This window comes from Alexandromys fortis, unplaced genomic scaffold, assembly GCF_014885135.2.
Source record: "Alexandromys fortis isolate MF-2015 unplaced genomic scaffold, M_Fortis_MF-2015_v1.1 scaffold_51, whole genome shotgun sequence".
Taxonomy (NCBI): Eukaryota; Metazoa; Chordata; class Mammalia; order Rodentia; family Cricetidae; genus Alexandromys; species Alexandromys fortis.
In genome coordinates, this window is record NW_026067925.1 from 9,646,316 (window position 1) to 9,669,802 (window position 23,487).

Genomic DNA, 23,487 nt, shown 5'->3' on the forward strand with positions numbered 1-23,487 from the left:
AGGAAATTTTAAAATGTAATCTTATATTTCTACCATTATAATATATCAGTTTCACTTTTCTGTAATTCCTTATAACTCTATTCATAGGTACATATAAAGACACAGAATGCACATTCATATTCTTCTTGGCCCTCCTCCTCCTCCTCCTCCCCTTCTCCTCCTCCTCCTCCTCCTCCTCCTCCTCCTCCTCCTCCTCTTCTTCTTCTTCTTCTTCTTCTTCTTCTTCTTCTTCTTCTTCTTCTTCTTCTTCNGTGTGTGTGTGTGTGTGTGTGTGTGTGTGTGTGTGTGTGTGACGCATAAACAGGCACACACCACAGCATACATGCTGAAGTCAGAGACATCTTGCAAGAGTCAGGTCTCTACTTCCACCATGCGGATCCTATGATCTGAACCAGGTTGCCTGCATTGGTGGCAAGACCTCTTACTCACTGAGCCATTTTGCAGGTCCTGAAATATTTCTTAATCTGGTTGGTGGGGTCTGCTACACAGGTAGCACACATTCTGTGTGCCAGTCAAATGGTGTTACTGTATCAGTTATCTTTTATGCTGGGATAAAGGGTATTAGATACAACCTAGAGGAAAAATTGCCCATTAGGATGGAGCAGCCAGCAATCGAGTATTGTAAGGGGGCTTCATAATCTTAACTATGTTATTCTTTTTACAAGACATCTTGCCTCATGGTTGGGAGCGCTATTTGTCAGAACAATAGTTTCAGAAGTCACCACCGAGAATGCTCAGCCTCAAACGATATCACCCTCCCTACAAAAATGGGGGGATTGTGCGAAGATCATCAAAGAAGAAGGGGTAGAGAAGGTAAGAGCCAGAGGTCCAGGAAGGACGGGGTGAATCAGTGTCCTCTGAACCTGACAGGCCTGCTGCACTCATGAACTCCCAGAGGTTGTGGTTACTGCACAAGACCAATGCAAGATCATGCCAGCTGACATTCCGGCATAGACTGGGGAGAGGCACATGAGCCCCATCACTGTCTGAGGAGCTATTGGCAATTGATAGCTTTTAGAAGAGGGAGAGTCACTTTTCTTTTAGGGAGTGGCCTCTAGTAGATTATTATGCTCTAGTTGATGGCCCTAAACCCTTAGGTATATGAGTAATACAAATTTGACTCTGTGGGTTATAAAAAAATAAGGGATACAGAAATAGGAGGGTGTTAGGAGTAGATATGAAAGGGTTAGAGGGAGGAGTAAGGGTGAATATGGTAATATATTTTATGCAATTACAAAACTCTCAAATAATATAAGACATTATGTTTAATAATAATAAATTTCTGCAGAGAACAAGAGGTGATGGGCTGACGAGAAAGGCACAGGTTCTAGGCTGGACTCTGATTCTAAATGTGAACTTGCAGCAACCAGAACAGGAAGAAGTCTAATTTTACTGGTGGAACCTGCAAGATAAAAGAAACAAGAGCATTTTGTACAATTCCCCCAAAGAGGGGAATGCTTCCTTTAAGGTCTTAACCACTGAATTTCCTGGCCTGTTTTGTATTCTGTTTTTTTCTCTTGACTCTCCTATTATATGCCACACACCCCTTCCATTTCCATGCTTGTGATTGAACTCAGAGCATTGCGCGCACTAAGCTGCATTCACAACCTCTCATAGTTCATTTGACCGGAGTTGCAGAATATTTGATTGTACTGTGACACCCCAAGACTGTGTTAATAAAGTCAACCTTGATTCAGGGGGTGGAATTAGCTACTATTTGACAAGAATTAGTCATAAAGATGACGGAGAATCCAGGATACATATAGAAAGGCACAGGAAGGAACAGGGAGGGACTTGGAGATTTGAGGAATTTTTTTATTATCCATTTTTGGTCTGAGAAGTATGAAAAGGTCAGTTGGTTGCCCCTCTATTGCTTTTCTGATCTATCAGGTTTTCAGCCCAAATATCACACTACTGAGTCTTTATTGGTTATATAACAACCAAGGTAACACAACGTTTGGTGCCCAACATGGAGCATGTATATTCAAGCATAGAGCAGCTGGCACACTAACCTGGCAGGAGACTAGATAAAAATGCCTGCTACAATGTGGGCTCAGCAACTTCCCAGAGCTGGGGCAGGTAAATGAGGCTATTGGCTGATGCCTGCAGGCATAAGACTCACTCTCACAAACCCAAGGAGGGTGGAGTCACTTGCCAGCACCATGTGCTAAGCAGAGTCATAGAAGCATGCAGGTGCACAGAAGGGCTTTACAACAGTTTCTCAGGGTCAAAGTGTGCATTCCCTGCAGTTTATGCTCACTGCTTAGGACTGCCCCTTGGGTCAGTTGGAACAGGTAGCCTGGCCCTTTAAGGTTTAGCACATACAGTTGGGGAACAGCATAAAAAGTCAGGTCCAGACTGAGAGAACCTCTGAACAGGTATAGAATGCTTGAAAATGAGCTTAGATTCTAAAGAAAGTGAAAAAAATGGATATAAACAGACATAGAAAAAAATAGTTTAAGATAATAAAATAAAACCGTTAAAGAATGAGTAAAGTAATATAAAAAGAATAAGCCACATAAGAATGGGAAATACACAGGCTGTCTGGATCCTGTAATGGTGTTTTATTAACTTTAAAATTTTTAAATGCTAAAGCAATAAACAACAGCTGCTAAGAGATATTGGGTTATGTAAACTGCTGAAATAAACCAGTCTATATTTTTAAAGGATGTTTTAACTTCAGAATGGAAGTCAAGAAATGTGCTGATTTGGGGGAGAGGTTAGTTATACCTTTGTTTCTACAGGAAATGAAAAGCTATGGTTTTTCTTCAAAATTAATAAAGATCAGATTTGACCAGGGGAGACCTCCTGAAAATCTTGGCTACAGATATGAAGAAAAAAAACAAGAAAACCTCCAAGACAGGTGACTTATATGCTGATTCCTCTATATGGAGCATCTCTGAGACTGGGTGAGACATAAATCTTACTGGCTAGAGTCCTCGTGACTTAATATTACATGCCATCCTTTCATATGGCATGGATGGAGATTTATATCACAGTTTGGTTATATAGCCCAAGTTTGATTATTAGCTATAATATAAATATAGATAGAAATAAGCTTTATTTAGCCTTATATATTTTAGATAGATAGGTGATCTTCAAATACTTTAGAGATCTACAGAATATGACATTTAAGATGTTTCAATAACATAAGGCTTTTCATAACAGCGAGACACATCTGCTCCTGGCAGTACCAATCTATTTCAAAACAGGAGGATGGGAATCAAAAAATCTCCACATGGAGTTTACTTTCAATGTGGTAAATCTAGCTATGGGTAAGACGCTGCCCTTGCCTCAACTGTTGACGGTATGCTACCCAAATGGGACAAGCAGGACACATAGGAAGTCAACTGCTGAGCTTTGCCAAGACAAAGTAGGACAGCCCTTCAAAATTCCTGCTTCACAGAAAAGTCTGTTAGATGTTCTAGACCTGTAAGCTGAAGACAGATGCCCCAGTGTTACAGGGGAACCTTGGATGGCTGTCCAGACAGCCAGCTGTTTCTGTCATTTCTATAGTTTTGTAACTTGTTTGCACTGCACTTTCTGTTTACTCAGGTGATATTTTTTATTCTTCTCAGGTCTCTGATGGGGGTTGATGAGTAGATAGGTATACCATTTTTCTTTGGTACCAAATTCAGAAAAGAAACTTACAAAAGAGATGTAAAGTTTATAAGGTTGAGGAACATAAAAGCTTAAGTTGTTTATCTAAGAAAATGTATTAAGGTCTAAAAAGATATTTTTAGGTTGGTAATACAAGTTAAGCTAGAAAGTGATGTAGGTACAAACTTTGGATTCATCAAGATAGGATAGATAATAGAATACTTTCTCCAAATTTGAATGTAATTCTTTTTTTGTGTGTTTGTTTTGATTTGGCTTGGTTTTTCAAGACAAGGTTTCTTAGTAGCTATGGGGTCAGTCCTAGAACTTGCTCTGTAGACCAGGCTGGCCTCAAACTCACAGAGATCTACCTGCCCCTGCCTCTCGAGTGCTGGGATTAATGTGTGTGTCACCACTGCTTGGAGTGAATGTGATTTTTAACTGATAATTGTGCTTATTGTATATAATTTTACTGTATCAAAGTTAAAATCTTTCCTTTTTATTTAGACAAAAGGGGCAAAATGTTGTGAGATATTTGATCACATCATGACACCCCAAGACTTGTTAATACAGTTAACCTTGGATCAGAAGGTGAAGACATCAACTACTTGACAAGAATTAGTCATAGAGACAACAGAGGACCCAGGATACAGAAAGAAAAGCACAGGAAGGAGTAGGGAGGGACTTGGAGATTCGCGGGGTTTTCTGTTCTCCTATTTTTGGTCTGAGAAGTGTGGAGAGAAGGTCAGTTGGCCACTCCTCTGCTATTTCTTTGATCTATCAGGTTTTCACCCTAATATCTGACTCCCAGACTTTGTTGGTAATAGAACAACTAAGGTAACACAGCAGATGGACTATTGAACACCCCCATATACCCATACATTGGATCTGCTTCACAGAGTTTAGCCTCGCAGCACTTGAGTTGCGTTGCTTGGCAGCCTTTGGTGACTTGGCCACTCAACCTGGCCTTGGGTTGTAGATGTAAAGGAAATGAGACAGAGAGAGATGCTCCTTTTCACAAAACTATCAGACCTGCATTCTTATTTACCCCTTTCTACTGCTGCCCTCTCCTTGATCTGTCAGTGCAATCATTTTAATTCCATTTAAGGAAACAAGTTTGTTTTTTTCCCCTCTGCGTTCAGATGCCTTAAATACTATCTTGATCTACTCTACACCTGTAATTCACCGAGTAACCCAAGTCAGGCTCAGATTTCTCTTCTGTTACCTCCTATTACTTAAGAACATTGCTACTTGTGAGCGCCTAGAAGAACCAGGCTGTGGTTCTTTAATCAGAGGGATGAGTGGAATGAGAAGCGTATACTTAAGGGGAAAATCAATTGGTGGACTGAAGATTATATTGACTCTCTCAAGTCATGGTGACGTCATCTGGTGCCCTAAATTAGTGGTTACCAAATCATCAGTGCTTATTAAAGACAAAGCTTCCTGGGTAACTCCCTTGGAGATTAAGGTTCAGTGGATCTGGCTGGTCTGGGTCCTGGGAACCTGTATATTGAACTAGAAGAAAGTCTTGGGCCTCAGCAGGTTTAGAAAATTCTTTAGGAAGATATTGCTGAATAGGAGCTGAGAATACATTTTATTTGTTAACACATTGTTTTCTTACGAAAATGTATTGACTCAAAATTAAAGGAAATTTTAAAATGTAATCTTATATTTCTACCATTATAATATATCAGTTTCACTTTTCTGTAATTCCTTATAACTCTATTCATAGGTACATATAAAGACACAGAATGCACATTCATATTCTTCTTGGCCCTCCTCCTCCTCCTCCTCCCCTTCTCCTCTTCCTCCTCCTCCTCCTCCTCCTCCTCCTCCTCTTCTTCTTCTTCTTCTTCTTCTTCTTCTTCTTCTTCTTCTTCTTCTTCTTCTTCTTCTTCCCTTGTACTTCTGAAGTGTTCCCCACCATGCTGGGGAACAGAATCCAACCCAAGCCTCTGTGAATGCAGGGCAAGCGCTCCACCAACCGAACTAGATCCCTAGGCTTCTACATTAAACATCAGAAATATGTTTCTTTTGAAGTCACATAAAATTGGTGACTTGGTCTATTCAGGTTGCTGTAACAAAAGCATTATAAAGTGAGTGGTTCACCAGAAGTGTGCTTCTGACAGTTCTGGAGGCTGGGGTGTAGAAGATCTGGCTCCCTTGGGCCCCTTTAATAGGGTACTAATCCTGTCCATAGGGCTCCACCCTCATGAGGTAATAACTTATCAAGACCCTCCAAGACCCTCACCTTTGTGTGTGTGTGTGTGTGTGTGTGTGTACATGTTCATGTATGTGCATGTGGAGTTCAGAAGTTTGGTGTCCATTGTCTTTCTTTTTCTTTTTATCCCTTTGGTTTTGTTGAGACAGGGTTTCTCTGTAGCTTTAGAGCCTCTCCTGGAACTAGTTCTTGTAGACCAGGCTGGCATCGAACTCACAGAGATCTGTCTGCCTCTGCCTCTCGAGTGCTGGGATTAAAGGTGTGTGCCACCGCTGCCTGGCTCCACTGTCTTTCTTGATATCTGTAAACTTTATTTTTTTATTAATTATTATTATTATTAATTTTTGTTTTGTTTTCGAGACAGATTCTCTCTACATATCGCTGTACTGGAACTTACTATGTAGACCAGGCTGGCCTTGAATTCACCTGAGGGTTACTCTCTCTCTCTCTCTCTCTCTCTCTCTCTCTCTCTCTCTCTCTCTCTCTCTCTCTCACACACACACACACACACACGTTTGCTGCCATGGCATGGATATGGTGATCAAAGAACAACTTGCAAGAGTTGTTTCTTAGCTAGGTGATGGTGGAGCAACCTCTAATCCCAGCACTCAAAAGACGAGGCAGACAGATTTCTAAGTTCAAGGCCAACCTGATCTACAGAATGGGTTCCAAGACAGCCAGGATTACCCAGAGTAACCCTGTCTTGGAAAGCAAGACAAAAAAAAAAAAAAAAAAAAAAAGAGTTGGTTCCTTCCTTCCATCATGTGGGTCCCAGTGATTGAAGGCAGGTTTGCAGGTTTGGAAGCAGGACTTGAGATAGGGTCTCCCACTGAATTGAGAGCTTGCTAATTCAGTTAGACTGACTAGCCAGCAGGCCCTCGGGATCTTCTTGTCTGACTCCCTAGCACAGAATTACTGGTGTGCACCGCGGTACTGGGCTTCTTGATGGATGCTGGTGATTCAGATGCAGGTCCTCATGTTCACACAGTGAGCTCTTTACTAGCAGAGTCATTCCCCAGCCCCTTCCCACTTTCCAAAATTATCCTGTTGGTGATTAGGTTTTGACATATGAATTTAGGAGAACACAAATATTCAGACAACAACAATCAACCATTATAGCATTAAGCATCTGTAATTAATCTGTCTATTTATCAACTATTGAACAGTTTTGTTGTATTTAAGTTTTTGTTGATATTATAAATGATGTAATAGCTTTTATCTATTACTCCTACATAAGGCTTTTTGCACTATTGTGGATAAATTTTTGCACAATTTTTCAGAGACAATATTAATAAGTCAAGGAGTCTTAATATCTTAAATTTAGAATGGCTAATATTGGAACACAACATACTTCATCACTGACAGAAACTGGGCAACTAGTTTCATTCTTAAAATGCTTGTAAACCTTCTGCAATATATTTCCTCCACATCTTTACATTTAAAAGTGTATTTTTTTTGTTTGTGTAACAGCTATTTGGTGGCATGCAATTCCAATCAAAACACTGTGGGGTACAAAAAAGAAAAGGTCCCTGTGGAGCTCAGATGGAGCAAGAGAGACTGTGGGTGATTGTTCAGAAGCAGAGGCAAGGCAATTTTAGATAGCAATGGCAGATTGCATGATATGTGGAATGGAACAGAGATTGAGTGGCTTCGGAGGGCAGTAATGAGAAAGCAAGGTTACGCTGTGACCTGAATGACAAAGAAGGGGCCAAAGAAGCAGAACCAAAATAATGTGTACCGATACATACATAGACTGCTACGTATGTGTGTTATATATACATACATACACACACATGCACACACACACATATATGACAATTCACAATTGAGAACAATGTTATCACACTGAAGATTTGCACCTTTTTGTAGCTCATTTCCATTTTTAAATCCTCTTGCCACAGCAACCACTAATAGCCATACTCATTCTATAATTGTCCTAACGCTTTTGTTTGCCTGAGATAGGTTTCTCTCTGTAGTGAACGCTGATGTTACATGCAGGTGCCGCCAAGCCTTGCTCCCATTTTTCAGCTTTGAAGTCTTCATTCTTTCTAGATAATGATAGGACTCTCAAGTCCTGCCCTAAGAGACTGTGCCTGGTCCCATTGTTCCTACTTTCTTATGGCCTTCAGAGACAGCTTTTCTCTGTATTTTCTGCATCCTAAAAGGTCTTGTTGAGCATTACTTTAAAAAAATGTTACAGCAAAAATATGCATTTCCCTTTTCACTAATATGAATTACACTGCAGCATTGCAATGTGAGTTCACACTCCTGTCACTCTTGAGAACTACTCCTCTATTCTAATGATCAAATGCTAATCAAAGACACTGACCTGCTAAAGGATGTTCTGGAAAAACATAGGGTAGCATTCCCTCGTCCTACCTCTCCTTAAGTGCTTGCCTTTTATGGATACCAAATATTTAATGATCCCAAACCAAAGCAATTACTCATGTCTTTGTTTTCCGTCCCTTGGCTTCCTGATATTATTTTTAATAGCTCCTCCATAACCATCTAATAGCTTCATTTCTAAAAGGTCACTGGGCTCCAGGAAATAATGACCATGTCAATAGGCCAGCCAATGACTTCAAACAGCTGCGCGGGGGCAGGAGCGTCCCCAGCTGGGCTGTTGAGGTTGGCCATGGAAGATTGAGATTTCACAGCAGAGATTTAAAAATAATCATGTTGCAGCCACAGAAAGAGATGTAAGTGTTGGAATCTAGTGGGCTTTAATAATGAAATTGTAGCATGTAGTGAGTGTGTGTACACACACGCACACACACACATATGTACACACACACACATGCACACACAGGCTTACAGAGGAAGTTTAATCAGAAAGAAGCGGCTTATTTCTGTAGGAAACTACATCCTCTTTCCCTTCTCCCCCTTTTGTGTGGAGTGCATGAGTTCATGAGCACGCGTGCCGGAGGTCAGTCAATGTCAGGTGTCTTCCGCAATTGCTTCCACTTCATTGTTTGATACAAGGTCTTTCGCTGAACCTGGACCCCATTTAGCTGGCCAGTGAGTACCAGAGATCCACCAGTGTCCACCTCCCCAGCGCTGGGGTTATAAATGCACTCCACATCCTTGACACTATGGGTGACTCCTTTGGCGCTATGGAATGGAGCGCACTCTTGGCGCTATGGGTCACACCCTTGGTGCTATAGATCACACCCTTAGTGCTATAGATCACACCCTTAGTGCTATGGATCACACCCTTGGCGCTATAGATCACACCGTTAGTGCTATGGAGCACACTCTTATTTTTATCACTATGGATTATTGTAGAAGAATTCTAATACTTTACATTGACTTTGTAAACAACGATATATAAATAAATAAAATAAAATTTTGAAAGGGGAGTTACTCATTTTAATAGGAACTTCAGGGCTGGCCTGTTTTTTGTTGTTGTTTTGTTTTTGTTTGTTTGTTTATTTATTTGTTTGAGACAGGGTTTCTCTATATAATTGCCCTGGACGTCCTGAAACTCACTTTGTGAACCAGGCTGGCCTTGAACTCATAAAGATCCTCCAACCTCTGCCTCCTGAGTGCTGGGATTAAAGGCATGGGCTACCACATCCGAAGTAAGTCCTGTCTAATTAACAGGTAACTTACTATAATTTAACCTCTAATTGGAAGCAATCTATTGCAGTGTTTTAATGCATTTTCTCTGAATTCCGGCTAGTGACAAGTTCAAATCTTTCCTAACACCAGGGCAGCATAATGAGACCTTGTCTCAAAACAATAACAAAATTAAAGCAACAACAAAACCAAACTAAACAAAAGTTTCTTAATATCCTGATTGATCTAAGGAATTTAATCTCGTACCTCAGTTTCCTTGTATGCAGTAACAAAAATAACAATTTTTTAAATTAAATTAGATGAAAAGCGTGAAGCACACAGAAGGACGGGCACTCAGTTTGAGGTGAGCATTGTTAGGTGCTAGGAGACACTGCCAAGCTCTTCCAAGTTTTCTCATGAGTCAGGAAGCTCAGACTCTTCATCGTTTTGAAATAAAAAGTCCGGTCTTTACTTCCGGCTCTGAAGAGATAGCCGCTACCTCCTTGGGATTTCCGAGTCACAGGAGTGACTGTGTTAGTCACTGTGAGCCCCCTCAACCACATCCGAGTAAGCTGAGGAGCTGGCTCATTTTAGGGCCACACAGTTTCAGAATCCAGGGTGCTATACTGGAAAAAAGAACCACGTGATTAACCAGGGATAGAGCTTTCAACTGACCTTCAGGAAAGAGACAAGGTTAGTGTGTGAAGTCCCTCAGTCACATGACCAGTGATCCAGCGATGCAGTTATTATGGAAAGCTGGTGAGACCTCTAGACAGTGAAGTTCAGGTACACTGCTAGCTCCTGACCATATTGATGTGCCCGAAGACTGACACAGCCTGACTCTGTAGAACGAGCCCAGCACATAGCAAACTGAGAGAGGAGATGCTTGAGTTCAAGGCCAGCTTGAGTTTTGAAGTGAGGTTGAGGCCAACCTGGATACATAGCAAGACTCAGTCAAACAATAAAACAATGACAACGAAAACAACAGCATAAAATAAAACAAACAAATGAGCAGAAAACATATACACAGAAAGCAAAACAAAACTCACAATGACTCCGAAGAATCATGACATCTTAGAGACCAACACAGGGACAACGAAAAAGAGTAAGATTGTTAAAGGAGTTTACAGGAAATACTGATAGCTTTACTTTTTGGGAGAACAAAAGAATCACTTATTTGGGATTTATGTACACGTCAAAATGTTTGCATTTCTTTTTTTCCTTTCTCCTGACTATGGAAAGTCAGCTGCCACAACATCCCCTTGGCTCTTTACACAACAGACAACCGACACAGAGGGAGGTGAAGTAATTTGTTTCAGGTCAGAGGTCAAACCAAGACTTGAAGTCTGTTGGACTATGCTGGTGCCCTCTGATGCCCCATCCTCCACTCATTAGCCTGGCAGCTCCTGGACACCGGCCTTGGAAACGTCGTCAGTGTGGGTTGGCACTACACATTGGTTACTCTCCAAACATGTACAGCATGGATAAATGACCCTCGGGTCTGTTTCTGCCAGACAGGTTGGTGGACGGCTGCTTGTTAGCATCAGAGCTTAAGAACACTCATGATTACTGGAGATAACTTTGGGCAAGACCCAAATATCGAAAACCTAAATTGAGATTGCCATTAGAATCCGGAAAGACGTGCTTCAAGCATTATGAATGTTAAAACACAGTTTCCTTCCTATTTACATATAAATAGTTCCGAGACCTAAAACGTCACTAAAACTTGAACTTTGGAGTGGCAGTGAAGAGCTGTGGTCATTCAAGAACAGGGCTTCTAGCTGGTCCCCTAGAATAGCTTCATCCTCCCAAACTTCCATTTCCTATATATAACAATCATAAAATAAAACCACCGGTGTAGTGCTCTCCCCGGAGAGTCAAGGTGATAAATACCAGAACTGTCTTTAATGTAAAAGAAATTCATGGTTAGGTTAGGCTAAGAAACCATCAAATGAAAAATGTTCTTAAAAGTTCTATCTAGAGTCAGTTGTTGGTCAGTAGCTCACATTAGTTGGGTTATTTCAAGGCTGTATTCTGAACTCTTGCAGCAAACCATTCTGGTCTCAATGCTTGACACACCCTTACGTCACAGCCCTGGGTCTGACAATATCACCTTCATCTTCATAGCTTGAAAAAAAACTCCCAAAACTTCATCCAAGTATTTACATAGCACACAGTGTTCTTTCATCGGCAAAGCATCGGTCTCAACATGCATATTTTGAATGTTATTCTTTTGGCACAGTGAACTACTGAATGCCACTTTTGTGTTTTCCTTTGCGGGTTATTTCTATTTCTTCTTCCTTCCTCTTCCTCCTTCTTCCTTCTCCTCCTTCAGTCTTCCTCCCTCTTACACCATCTCCTCCCTCCTTTTTTTTCTTTGTACAAATCCCTTTTTGTTTTGAAGGCTAGAGAACATCACAAAGATCTGTGGTGATATTTTGTTTGTGGGCTAACAAATAAAGCTTGCCTGAAGAGTGCAGAGTTAAGCCACTAGTTAGCCACAGAGACCAGACAGTGGTGGCACACACCTTAAATCCAAGCACTCCGGAGACAGAGGCAGAGGGATCTCTGTGAGTTCAAGGCCACCCTGGGCTATATAAGATTGATCCAGTCTAAAAGAGAAACAGAGCCAAACAGTGGTAGCTCACACCTTTAATCCCAGTACTTGGGAGTCACACGCCTTTAATCCCAGCACTAGGGTAGTAGAGACAGGAAGGGATATGGCTGGGCAGAGAGAGAGAGATACAAGGTAGTAGGAGACAGGAGGCATTGCATTCAATCCGAGGATTCCTAGGGACAGGATCGTCCCTTTGGTCTGAAGATTTGGTAATTTTTAGAGATAGGAACTAGTGACTGGCTTTCCTGCTTCTCTGCTTTCAGCATTATCCCTATGTCTGACTCGGGGTTTTTATTATTAAAACCAATCAGAATTCATGCTACACAAATCATTCAGTTTATCCCTGAAGATGTAATAGTAGTGATCTTCCTAAGTATTTCTTGGAAAAAGACAACTCCCAGATGAACAGAAAGTAAAATAATTGCAGTACCAGGGTGAACACTCAGGGATGTAAGTCACAAGTGGTGATTCCATAAATCACAGGAGATTCAGTTCTAGGCCTAGGCAATTGTACTCCTTTAATATGACCAGGGATTCCCCCAAATGTTGCGGAATTAAGATTTCTTGGGATTAGGGTTTTGGTTGCCCTTTGACTCATTTATTTTCTGTTCTGTGCTAAAATCTATCACTGACCCGCTGGGTACTACCTAAACTGGATAAAAGTAACAAGCTGGAGCCTATGTCATATGAGGTAACGGACTGCTCAGAGGGAAGTTCCTGCTCAGAGGGAGTTTTATGTCACCCAACAGAGTACTGCTTTTGACATCCTATCCTATATTTCTCTCCCTGAAGAACTACAGCGTGAAGTAGGGGGCAGAACAGGCCTTTGGAGAGTGGGAACAGGTGAGATGTTGTTGTGCCGCTGGTGTTTACACTTGGCTGAAGTTGAATAAGTCTTTGTTGAGTGACTGAATTAAAAGATCTTAACGGGTAAACGTTGGCCACAATGAGAAGCTGAGGTAGTTGGTCTGTTCTCATTTGTTATCTACAACCTTGCCTTTCTGTTTCTCTGTCTTTACTTCTTCTGTGACCTAGTTAGGAGGGGGAGGAGAAATTTGCTTTGAGGGACCCTCACTTGTGGTTTACTTTATCCCAGAGCAAAGTGTTTGCCAAGACAGGGAAGAGAGGGGAACAAAATAGTAAAATAAGGATAGTGTTCTTAGTTGGTCATGATAGCGAGTGTGGGCAATCCCAACATTTGGGAGGTGGAGACAGGAGGATCAGGAACTCGAGGTCATTCTCAGCTGCATAATTTGAGGTGCCTTACTTAAAAAAAATCATCAGGGCTGGGAAGATAGCTCAGTTTGTAGATCTGCTTTGCAATATGGAGGGCTCACTGACCAGCCAGCCAACCTACTTGACAAATTCCAGGCCAACAAGAGACCCTGCTTTAAGGAAAATAAATAAATAAGGGTGTTACCTAAGGAATGTCACCCAACATTATCCTCTGGTCTCCTTACATGAGTACATGTGTGTTAATGTACATCCCCCAAACCTGCATCTATGGGCACATACGTGTACACACGGACACACAAGAGAACACTTTAATTCAAGGAGGTTTTTCTGTGTGACAATGACTTGGTGTCTATGAGGAGAGCCTGATATGAAATGCCCATGACCTAGCATGTATTGTTCCCTTAGAATCTCTCCAGGAGAGTCTAGACACAGGTGAGTCCTTGTAGTATCTGCTGGGTAAGGACAGATCAGTCCTCTGGTGTCACAGCTACTTGCTCCTGCTGCCTTTACAACAACCTCAAGCAGATCTGTTTCTGGTCCCTCCAGATTCACTAACTTGGATACAAATCCAATTTCCACAACATGAATAGAATCTAGGGCACCAAGTTCTTCCGAAGATGAAGTGGTTAGTGTACAAGAAGTACTTGGAATCTGGCCACGAGGGTTATATAAACATCTGATACCATCATATTTCATTTTGACTAATTGACTCTAGCAACCCCCTTTCCTCCTTTCCTATTCTGTGGGGGGAGGATATTTACTGGAGAGCATAGAATCTCATGAATGCTATACAAGCTAACCACTGAACTAATATCCTCACACCCCCTTTGGTTCTCTTTCTTCTTTCCATGTGCTTGAGTGTATGTATGTATGCATGTTCTTAACTGTGTACAGGGCTGTGAATGCACACGTATGCACATTCATGTGGAGGCCTGAGTTTGGTGTGAGTCATCTTCCTCAATCATTCCTCCACCCTACTCTTCTGAGGCAGGGCTTCTCAGTCAAGCCCAGAGCTTGTAGATATGGCTACCTTCACTAGCACCTTGCTCTGGGGATCGCTGTCATCACCTTCTGAGGCTGGAATTAGAGGCATCGATGGGCTGCCATGTGCACCTCACACTTACACAGGTTCTGGAGATCCAGACTCCAGTACTCTTGCTTTTGTGGCAAGCGCTTTAACCACCTCCTCCCCCTTTCTTCATCTTTTAAAACTGACTTTGTTTTGAACTGGTCTCACTAAGTCTGCTTCACTGGCATTGAATCTGCAACCCTCTGCCTCAGCTTTCCCGGTAGATGATATTATAGGCATGTGTTACCATACCTAAAAAAAAAAAAAAATCTTACTAATTTGCTAAAGTTTCCTAAGCAAACAGAATAGGTTTAGGCACCAGGCACTGGTGGGCGCCTAGGTCTATTCAACAGTCATAGACCATTTTCTTTCTGGACAGTAAGGTACATAGTGAGCGTGACAAGGAATTTCCTTCTTCTGGCAATAGATCCAGACCTGGCCAATAGGATTTTATGGTTAATCCTTTTTTTAAAAAAAATTGATTTTTTTGAGTTCTACATTTTTCTCTGCTCCCCTCCCTGACTTTCCCCTCCCCTTCAACCCTCCCCCAAGGTCCCCATGCTCTCAATTTACTCAGGAGATCTTGTCTTTTTCTACTTCCCATGTAGATTAGATCTATGTTTGTCTCTCTTAGGGTCCTCATGTTGTCTAAGTTCTCTGGGATTGTGACTGTGGGGTGGCTTTCTTTGCTTTATGCTTAAAAAGCACTTATGAGTAAGAACATATGATAATTGTCTTTCTGTGTCTGGGTTACCTCACTCAAAATGATGTTTTCTAGCTCCATCAATTTTCCTGCAAAATTCAAGATGCCATTATTTTTTTCTGCTGTGTAGTGCTCCAGTCAATCTGTTTGGCCATGATAACCGGAGGCTGGCCCATCCACTTGCTCCTTCGTTCTGATACAGGGGTAGCTTCTGACAAACTAAATCGATTTTTCCCAGGATTCTTCTGCTGGAGGCAGAAAGGAAGACCATGCTGGTTTTTAATTCTCAGATCCTAAAGCTGGAAGGATAAGAAACAGTGGAGAGAGTAAGACCTACTCAGAGAACAGAATGGACAGAGCGAGAGAGGGTAGTTCTTCCTCATCTTAGCATGGTGACTTTAACTCCACTCCAGGGGACAGATGGGTTAGTTGATGAGTTCCCGTAGGTGAGCTGCTGTGAGGTGGAGAACTGGCATCGTGATTAGTCAGCTCGCAGCTAATAGATTAAAACAGACACTGCCCTGGCTTTTATAGAGCTACTGCCCACGGGGAGAGCTCTGGAAACTGGAGTTAAGCTGTTGGATACTCTGACAGAGCTACAGCTCTGAGTAGAGGAAACCTTTAGATCAAGAGGTCAGAGAATGTGATATAGAGCTACGTAGGATGCAGAGGAACTAGGCAGGTTATGGTGCAAGCGTGGAGAGGAACAAAGGTAAAACTGAGGAGGGGCACCATCTTTGTGTGATGAAGCAATGTAGGGAAAAGATGGTAGAGCGATTATTCAAGAGTTCTCCTCTCTTCCTGATCACTTGGTCTCCCACAGAGGTCATGAGAAGCCATTAAAGCACTTGGTCTGGGGGACAGCAGGCCTGGATTGCTATTTTAGAAAGGGCGTTCTGCATAGAGAAGTGTTGTTTTATCTTTGACACAGCAGCTGCCTCTTAATCTACTGTAATTTCAGCCAGCAATTGTGACTCTGTTTCTCTGGCAGTGGCCTAGTCGTTCAGGCCACAGCCTGGCAGGAATTCTGTTCTTGTAGGCACCAGCCTTGTTGCTCCCACTGTATGTAGCTTTAAATAAATCTCTATCATTCTATTTATAAATAAATAAACAAACTCGAGACTCAAAGGCTGGGGTGAAAACCTGCTAGCTCAGAGAGGTTGAGTCTCACCTAGCTAACCGTGTCTCCTTGCTGCTATCTCCCAAAGAGTCCATTCTTCTGCTCTGCCTAACAACAACAACAAATAAAAAATGTGCCACCCGAAACCCCTCCCTACTATTTCCTGTACATCTTTCTATCTCTTCCAGATGCCCTCCAAGGTTCTGTGATTACTTTCTGTCAATTAGTTGCTAACTCAGCCTCCCGACCCAAGTTCAATTTTATTTAATTAATGCAAATGCAAACTTGGGGTTCACAGTGTGATGGAATATCCTCCAACAGGGTGGGCTGGAATTGCACAAGTCTAGAAGCAGGGAGCATTTCCAGCTATGTAGGACCTCGATGTTGCTGACCTCGGCTAAGGAAAATAAGATGGAGTTAGGGCAAGAGCATAAAATTGAGAAATATATGGAAGATGAACTTAGCAGTCAGTAGTGACTGGTCCTGCCTCCTCTTTACCATAATCGTTACGTATTTAAACATGGCTTCATTTCTGGCCTCTCTCAGTCTTGAAGTATTGAACTAGTAGTTCACTTCCCTCTTCGTTTACCATTCTAGGCCTTTCTTTCCAGCTGTTTTTCCTTGTTGGTATTTTTAATCAACTGTTTTTAATTAGGTGACTTTCTTGGCTCCTTCATTCACTTACTCATTCTTGTTTCAAATTAGTTTGTGTGTGCGTGTGAGAGAGAGGGGGGGGGGCATGGTGGCTTTTGTCTATGATTCCAGCACTTAAGAGGCTAAGGCAGGAGGATAGCCACAAGTTTAAGTCTAGCCTGGCTTCAGAGTGAGACCTTATATCAAAAAACAAACAAACAACCCAAAACTTAGTTTAAGAAACTTTATTGTAGGTATTGTGCAAGTGCAGTCAAGTAATCTACACAGCTCTCTACCAAACATGCTTCTCCAGCCAGAGAAAGTTTGTAAATCTTTATATTTTTTTTTGGTGGCTCCAGGCCTTAACCACACTAAGAATTTGTTCTCCCACTGAACTACTCCCAGCCCCGCCTTCCTTTTTCTAAATACCATGGATATACTGTTATTCCTTAGCATTTCTATTTTGAACATAATTAACTTTCTACCATGAAAGAGAAACTTCAAGTTCAGTTTCACCACTGCCCCTTGTCAACATGACCATCTGCATATGTATGTACCATCATTCGCATCCCAGCATGAATCTGAACCAGCACGAATCTGGACCAATCCCGGCCCACTCTGGCTGGGGCCAAGATTTCATGTAACCCTGTAAATGACAGTTTCAGACAAGCCACGTGGCACACTGTGATCACTTGCCCCTTCTTACACAACATTTTATTTTCCCTGAGGTTAATAATTGCTGTGTTCTTCTTCCCTTAATGTCTTCTAAAAGTGTAATTAATTTAACCACAAACTCCCCATGGTTGTCTAAATCCTCTCCCCGCTGGCTCAGACTTAGCACTAATTTCTCATTTTCGTCTTCTTAGAGAAATCTTTCCTGTGTTCTCCCTCTTGCTCTGCCCTGTCTTGGCTGCTCTCTGAGCCTCCTAGATGGCTCTCTTCCCAGGACACTTCCTCAGCATGATCCTAGCAAAAACTCTGTGCCTGTGTCTTGAATTGAGTCTTATTTCTTCCGTCTTCTTCTGTTGCCTCCTCATTTTGCTGACAAATGTTCTGTACTAGCTTTCTGAGAAACGAGGGTCAGGGTGTAAGTTCAGGCAATTCATGTGTGAAAACAGAAAGCATCTTCATTCTGGCTTTATATCTAAGATCATTTTAAAATTTTGTTTTCATTTGCATGTATGTATGTGTGCCTGCATGATTTTCTGTGCACTACATGTGTGCAGGGGCTCACAGAGCACAGAGGGTGTCAGATTCTCTGGAACCGAGTTATGGGCAGTTGTGAGGGGCCGGTGTGGGTGCTGGAAATCAAACTTGGGTCTTCTGCAAGAACAATAATAAGCACTCTTAGCCACTAAGCCATCTCCCCAGCCGTCTGGATTTATATTAAGTTGATGTATAAGATAGAATTTTGAGCCACAGATAATTTTCTCTCAGATTTCAGAAAGCCGAGCTCTGCTCTCCCAGTTCCTAAAGCATTCTATCTTTGGATTCTTTGTCACCTACTCTCTATTCTGCAACTTTTACCATCTTCCCTTTATCTCTGGTGTCCTGAGTAGATGTGGGTTCTCTGTGTGTGTGTGTGTGTGTGTGTGTGTGTGTGTGTGTGTCTGTCTGTTCTTTTTCTTTTTAAATGGAAATAGTTATTTTAATTAATTTCTGATTTACTCTACAGCATAGGTCCATATGCAGAGATGATTGTGTCCAATGTAACCTAATGTGTCATCTTCCTTCTTACTGCTACCGAATGTTATCCTCTGTCTTTCCATTGGTGCTGGATAACCATGGTGTGCTCCTCCTTGCAGAAGACTATTTATCCTGCTCGCTCAGCATTCCTTAGCGGCCTCTGGCTGTCTGTGTAGGGTTGAGGCGTTCTGGTCCTTACCCTGTGCTCTTTGGACATGCATGCCTATGATGGTCCTTGTCCAGCGGGTATTTAGGTAGCCATGTTGGTGAGATTATATGGGTATAGAATGTGGTCCTTTTAAAAAGTTATTGTTCTGGGCATTGTGTGGACCCTTTTCATTTGATAACTGAAAACTTTCTGTTCTGAGAAATTTCCTGGGATTATTATATCTCCAATTTGCCTTATTTCTTTCTCTGTTAACTTTCAAAACCTTTTCCTTATAGCTTTTTCTTGTTAAATGTTAGGTGTTCCTGAACACACACAGATACACACACACACACACACACACACACGCACACACACACACATATATATATATCCTGTAAGCTGAAATAAACCCTTCCCTTCCTGAGTTGCTTTTGGCCATGTTGTTTATTCCAACAACAGAAAACAAACAAGAGCCCAAGAGCCTTCTGCTTTTTTGGAACTATTTCTTGTTTCTTCTTCCTTGAAGGTCATTATTACATTCTCTTTGCCTTGAACTCTTCTTATAGGGTTTTCAACACTAACAAGATGAACTCCAACAGAGGTAAAGTGCAAAGTTCTACACTCAGAAAGAAACCAGCAATCAAAGGGCATAGGATTCAAGAATGACTGTTTAATCTCTATACAGGGGAAAGAAGCATCACATAAGGGGAAGAAGATCAAAATAACTCAATGATATGATATGACCTCCCCTCAAATAGCACGAACACATTGTGGGCTACATTAATAAGAGCATGACGCTCAGAACATGGAAGAAGTGTGCTTGGAAATGGTTTCTCTATTCTTGGTGTTTGTCAGTGAACTCTGTGGTCTCCTCTACCCGACCCTTTGACAAGGACAATGACAGCTTATGCCAGAAAGGAAGAAGAGGTGGAGAACTTCAGGTGAGGAATGGGGACGCCAGAGATGACACAATGTTTGAACCTGGAACCCAGGAGGGAACTGCAAAACTTCACCTGGCTTGAAGGGGTGTGTTTGGGTGATGCCATGTGAAAGTCTAGAATTTGTGTGGAGCCAAAAGGAGGGCATCTGCTTAAAACACAGAAGCCTTTGCCCTACTAAGATCTCTCCAGAAAGGGTGCAGGTTGGTAACCAGGAAGCCTCTCTGTCTCCGAAAGTTTAGTGGTTGAACTGAGTAACATCTGAGGTATTTTCTGGCCCTGAGTATGATCTAGAAGCACCTCTCCCTGTTTTAGAAAGAATTTGGAGGCCATCTGATCAGTGCCTGGGCAAGTTTTCCAGCCAAGCCTTCTGTTCCCATTGGAACATTCCTTCTGGAACATTCCGTCTAACCATTTTTCTCCAAACTACCTTTGTTATTTCAGACAGCCTAACACATTTGGACACCTAAAACAAGAGCACAACCATGGAGACACATGCGCGATTGTTCACCCCGGGCATTTGTGTTTGTAAAGGGCAGTTTCCTAGAATCTGTGCACTTCTTGTAGCTTCCTAGCACTCAGGTCTTAAAGGAACTCAAGTTTAATGCCTTAGGGCATTGGGTGGCATTGTTGGCACAGCAAGAGGTGACTGCATAATCCTGCCTTGGGAGGAAACACACATTTTTAAGGAATATGCTTTGCTTGTATGTCCTGAGACTGAAAAGTCTGTCCCCTTTTAGTCTGAATACTGCCTGTGATTTCTGAAGCTTGTATATGTAATAAGGAAAATGAAGTTTGTATACATAATAAGGAAACGTATGCCTTCATGTGAGCAGTTGCATGCTCACTGAACCTTGGCTAGTCTCTCCTCGTTAATCACGAACGCTGGGCTTCACTGTTTCAGACTAACGGTGCCTCCACTGTCCTCACATAGTAAGGACTGACTGGGTCCAGGAGCCCAAAGGTAAGAAGGAAGAACTGAGGTGAAGGCAAGCTGTGGGCATGCAAAACAAAGGTTAAGGCATGCGCTGTGGCTAGAGATCAAAACTGGGTTAGCTACTGCAGAGAGAAAACTCAAGGGGAGGAGCAGACAAAAAGTTCTGATCCGAGAGGCCAGCACTGGGTGAGGCAGACATCTAGCAGCAGGTGAACACGAGCCTCCCGGAAGCCATTTTTCTCTGTGGTTATCTGCTCAGGGAAGAGGTCAGATTCTAGGTGGGGTCTGCTGACTCAATCAGAAAATAGGTCTGAGAGAATGCTGGGCTTCCTCTTAATTAATGAGGAAGATGCTGTATGGCGACCTCATAATTCATAATTCTCCCACCCCAAAACCAGCTAATTCATTCCCTTACACTCCAGCTAGGGAAGGCAGTCATAGGGCACAGGAAGAGGGAAGTCACAACGATAGATTCTCATGCTTCAGTTTTGGTCTTGATAGGCAAAATTTGAAAGAGTCTGTTCTGTTGGACCATCAGAAATAAGCCACACCCCTTCAGGGCCAGGTCCAACTCTGCCAGCTCCAACTCCGCCAGCTCCCGCACGCAGGTAAACGCAGTGGACCAACATCTTTTGACTGGTCACGGGTCAGGAGGTTATAGCTTTTCTCTGCATGACTAAAGGCCCATTTCTTCCTCGGCAGGATGAATGGCCACAGATGAAACACTCTAGGCCGTGGCCAGGCCTCTGAATCATCTGGCTTGAAATGACAGGCTATTAGAGCAGGCTCCACGGTGATGAAAGGGGGCCAGAGAGGAAGCGCGGGCCACCGTCTCTGTGGAGCTTTTCATTTTCTCCCCTTAGACTCGGCTTATTTTTAGGCAGTGTAATTATTCCTCTTGACCCAATCAAGTGGCTTCTTTTCTTACAATTGCTTTTGGCAGGACTTGAGTAGAATGACCGTGTCCCCAGAGCCTTCCTGGATGTCTCCGAAATGAGAAAGAAGGAAATACGTAAGGCACTATTTCAAAAGCATGGCTGCAAAAACTTTGAAAGGGTATTTAATTAACTTTTCTGAGTCACAGCCTCTCCTGAACTATTTCAGAAATTGACGTTAAAAAATCTCTCTCTCAGCCGGGCGATGGTGGCGCACGCCTTTAATCCCAGCACTTGGGAGGCAGAGGCAGGCGGATCTTTGTGAGTTCGAGGCCACCCTGGTCTACAGAGCTAGTTTCAGGACAGGCTCCAAAGCCACAGAGAAACCCTGTCTCGAAAAACCAAAAAAATAATAATAATAATAATAATCTCTCTCTCTCTCTCTCTCTCTCTCTCTCTCTCTCTCTCTGTATGTGTGAGTGTGTTTCTCTTTCTTGCTGTTTCTCATTCTCTCTCACAACCCAGGACTTTGTGTATCTTAGAAAAATGTTCTACTGAATTGCACCTCTAACCCCTGAACTGCTTTTTCTAGAAGATTCCCACAGAAGAAATCCTAACCAAGCCAGCCCCATAGGCAAGCACTTCAGACTCAGGCTTCTGGTGAACTCATCCTACTTCCTTCTAGGAAAGGTTAAAAAACATAACCACCAATAACCCCAAGAGCCCTTGCATCGTTACATTTTCCACGGGAGAAGGCACCAATCACACCTTCTGTTGGCCTCATCTTAATGTTGGTACGACACCATTTGGAAGTGGGTTACCACTATGCTGTTCAGACTGGCCTCAAATCCTGGCTCGTGCAGTTGGACTTACAGGTATGCACCTGTGTGCCAGCTCACCCTACAGTTTTAGAGCCAGTGCTAGGAGGTTTGGACAGCTGTGCTTAGGCTTAGCAATTACAGAGGAAGTGGAATTTGAGAGACCGCTCATGCCATTAGGCCATTCTGGTTTTCAGACAATGTTGATGCTTTCTTTCTGGGGAAAGATGGATCTAGACTGTGGTATCTGCAGGTGGAGAAGAGTTCCCGGACAGCCTTTCTTTTAATCCACAAGCTTAGAGTCCACGGTGTGAAGCTGGGGGATGATCTGGGCTTGATTTAGGCAACTGCAGAGAGTTTCCTGAGACAGGTTTAAAACTGGATTTGAAAGACATTAGGCAACACCAAGCAAAAACCCTCCTAAAAATGATTGCATCTCTCTTTGATTCTCACTTCAAGAGGACATAACAACGATGTCAAAATGGGTCTATGCTATGTGTACCTGCGTGAATTATAGCCAACATTTTCCCAAGAACAAGGCCAATAAAGAAGTTTTGTGTAAGCTGGGGGTATACCTCAGTGGTAGAGCACTTGTCTAGTTCTGGGTTTGATAGAGGTGGGTGTGGGAAGAGAACAGAAGGATGGATAGATGGATGAATACATAGTAGGTTTTCTAGCCATCAAAGACATTTCCAAACTAGCATCTCTGGTGCGTCCCAGACTGATATTAACTTATATAACTGTGTGTCTCGTGCAGTTCACAGCAAGGTGAGCAAGGATTGACCTCATGGAGCCAGAAATGCCCAAACATACTTACCTCAGTTTAGACCTGCTGTTGCTGCTCCTTGACCTCACCAAAGCTCTATGAGGAACCTAAGCCTCGAGTGCGGAAGAAAACCTGTCTTCTGGCATGGGGTATTGGAGCTGTAATGGATTATCCTTCATCAGCTGCCTGTATGCAGGGAGGGGGTTTTATCAATTTGTGTAAGATGCAACTTCCTTGCTGCTTTCTTTTCCTGCGTTTCAGAAGACTGCCAGGGAGGCGCAGTGTGGGGGCTTCCTGGGTATGGATGGCACTCACTGGTACCCTTCATAGGTGTCTTTTAATTTCAGACTTCTGAGGCCATTACAACCTCCTTTCCTTTCTTCCTTCTCTGTTTTGGTTTTCAAACAGGGTCTCACCCTGAAGCGTGGGGCCTGGAGCTCACTGTGTAACCCAGGCTGGACTCAAACTTGCTGCAGTCCTCTGGCCTCAGCCCCCCAGGTACTGGGATTACAGGCTTGAGGCGCCACACCTAGAAGACTCTTTTGATGTCTTCCTCAGTGGACCT

At 42.6% G+C, this 23,487-nt stretch overlaps 1 long non-coding RNA gene across 2 annotated transcripts in view; it reads right to left on the reverse strand.

The window, feature by feature from the left end:
* Positions 1 to 16,984: 16,984 nt before the first annotated feature.
* LOC126502211 (uncharacterized) overlaps positions 16,985 to 23,487 on the reverse strand; it is a 36,786-nt gene continuing 30,283 nt past the window's right edge. The window contains exons 6-7 of one of the 2 annotated variants that reach the window (XR_007591862.1): positions 22,974 to 23,108; positions 16,985 to 21,449 (exon numbers count right to left, since the gene is read on the reverse strand). This is a non-coding gene — a long non-coding RNA (uncharacterized lncRNA). Of the gene's footprint in view, positions 23,109 to 23,487 lie in introns of both variants that reach the window. The other variant, XR_007591863.1, reaches the window with a different exon arrangement.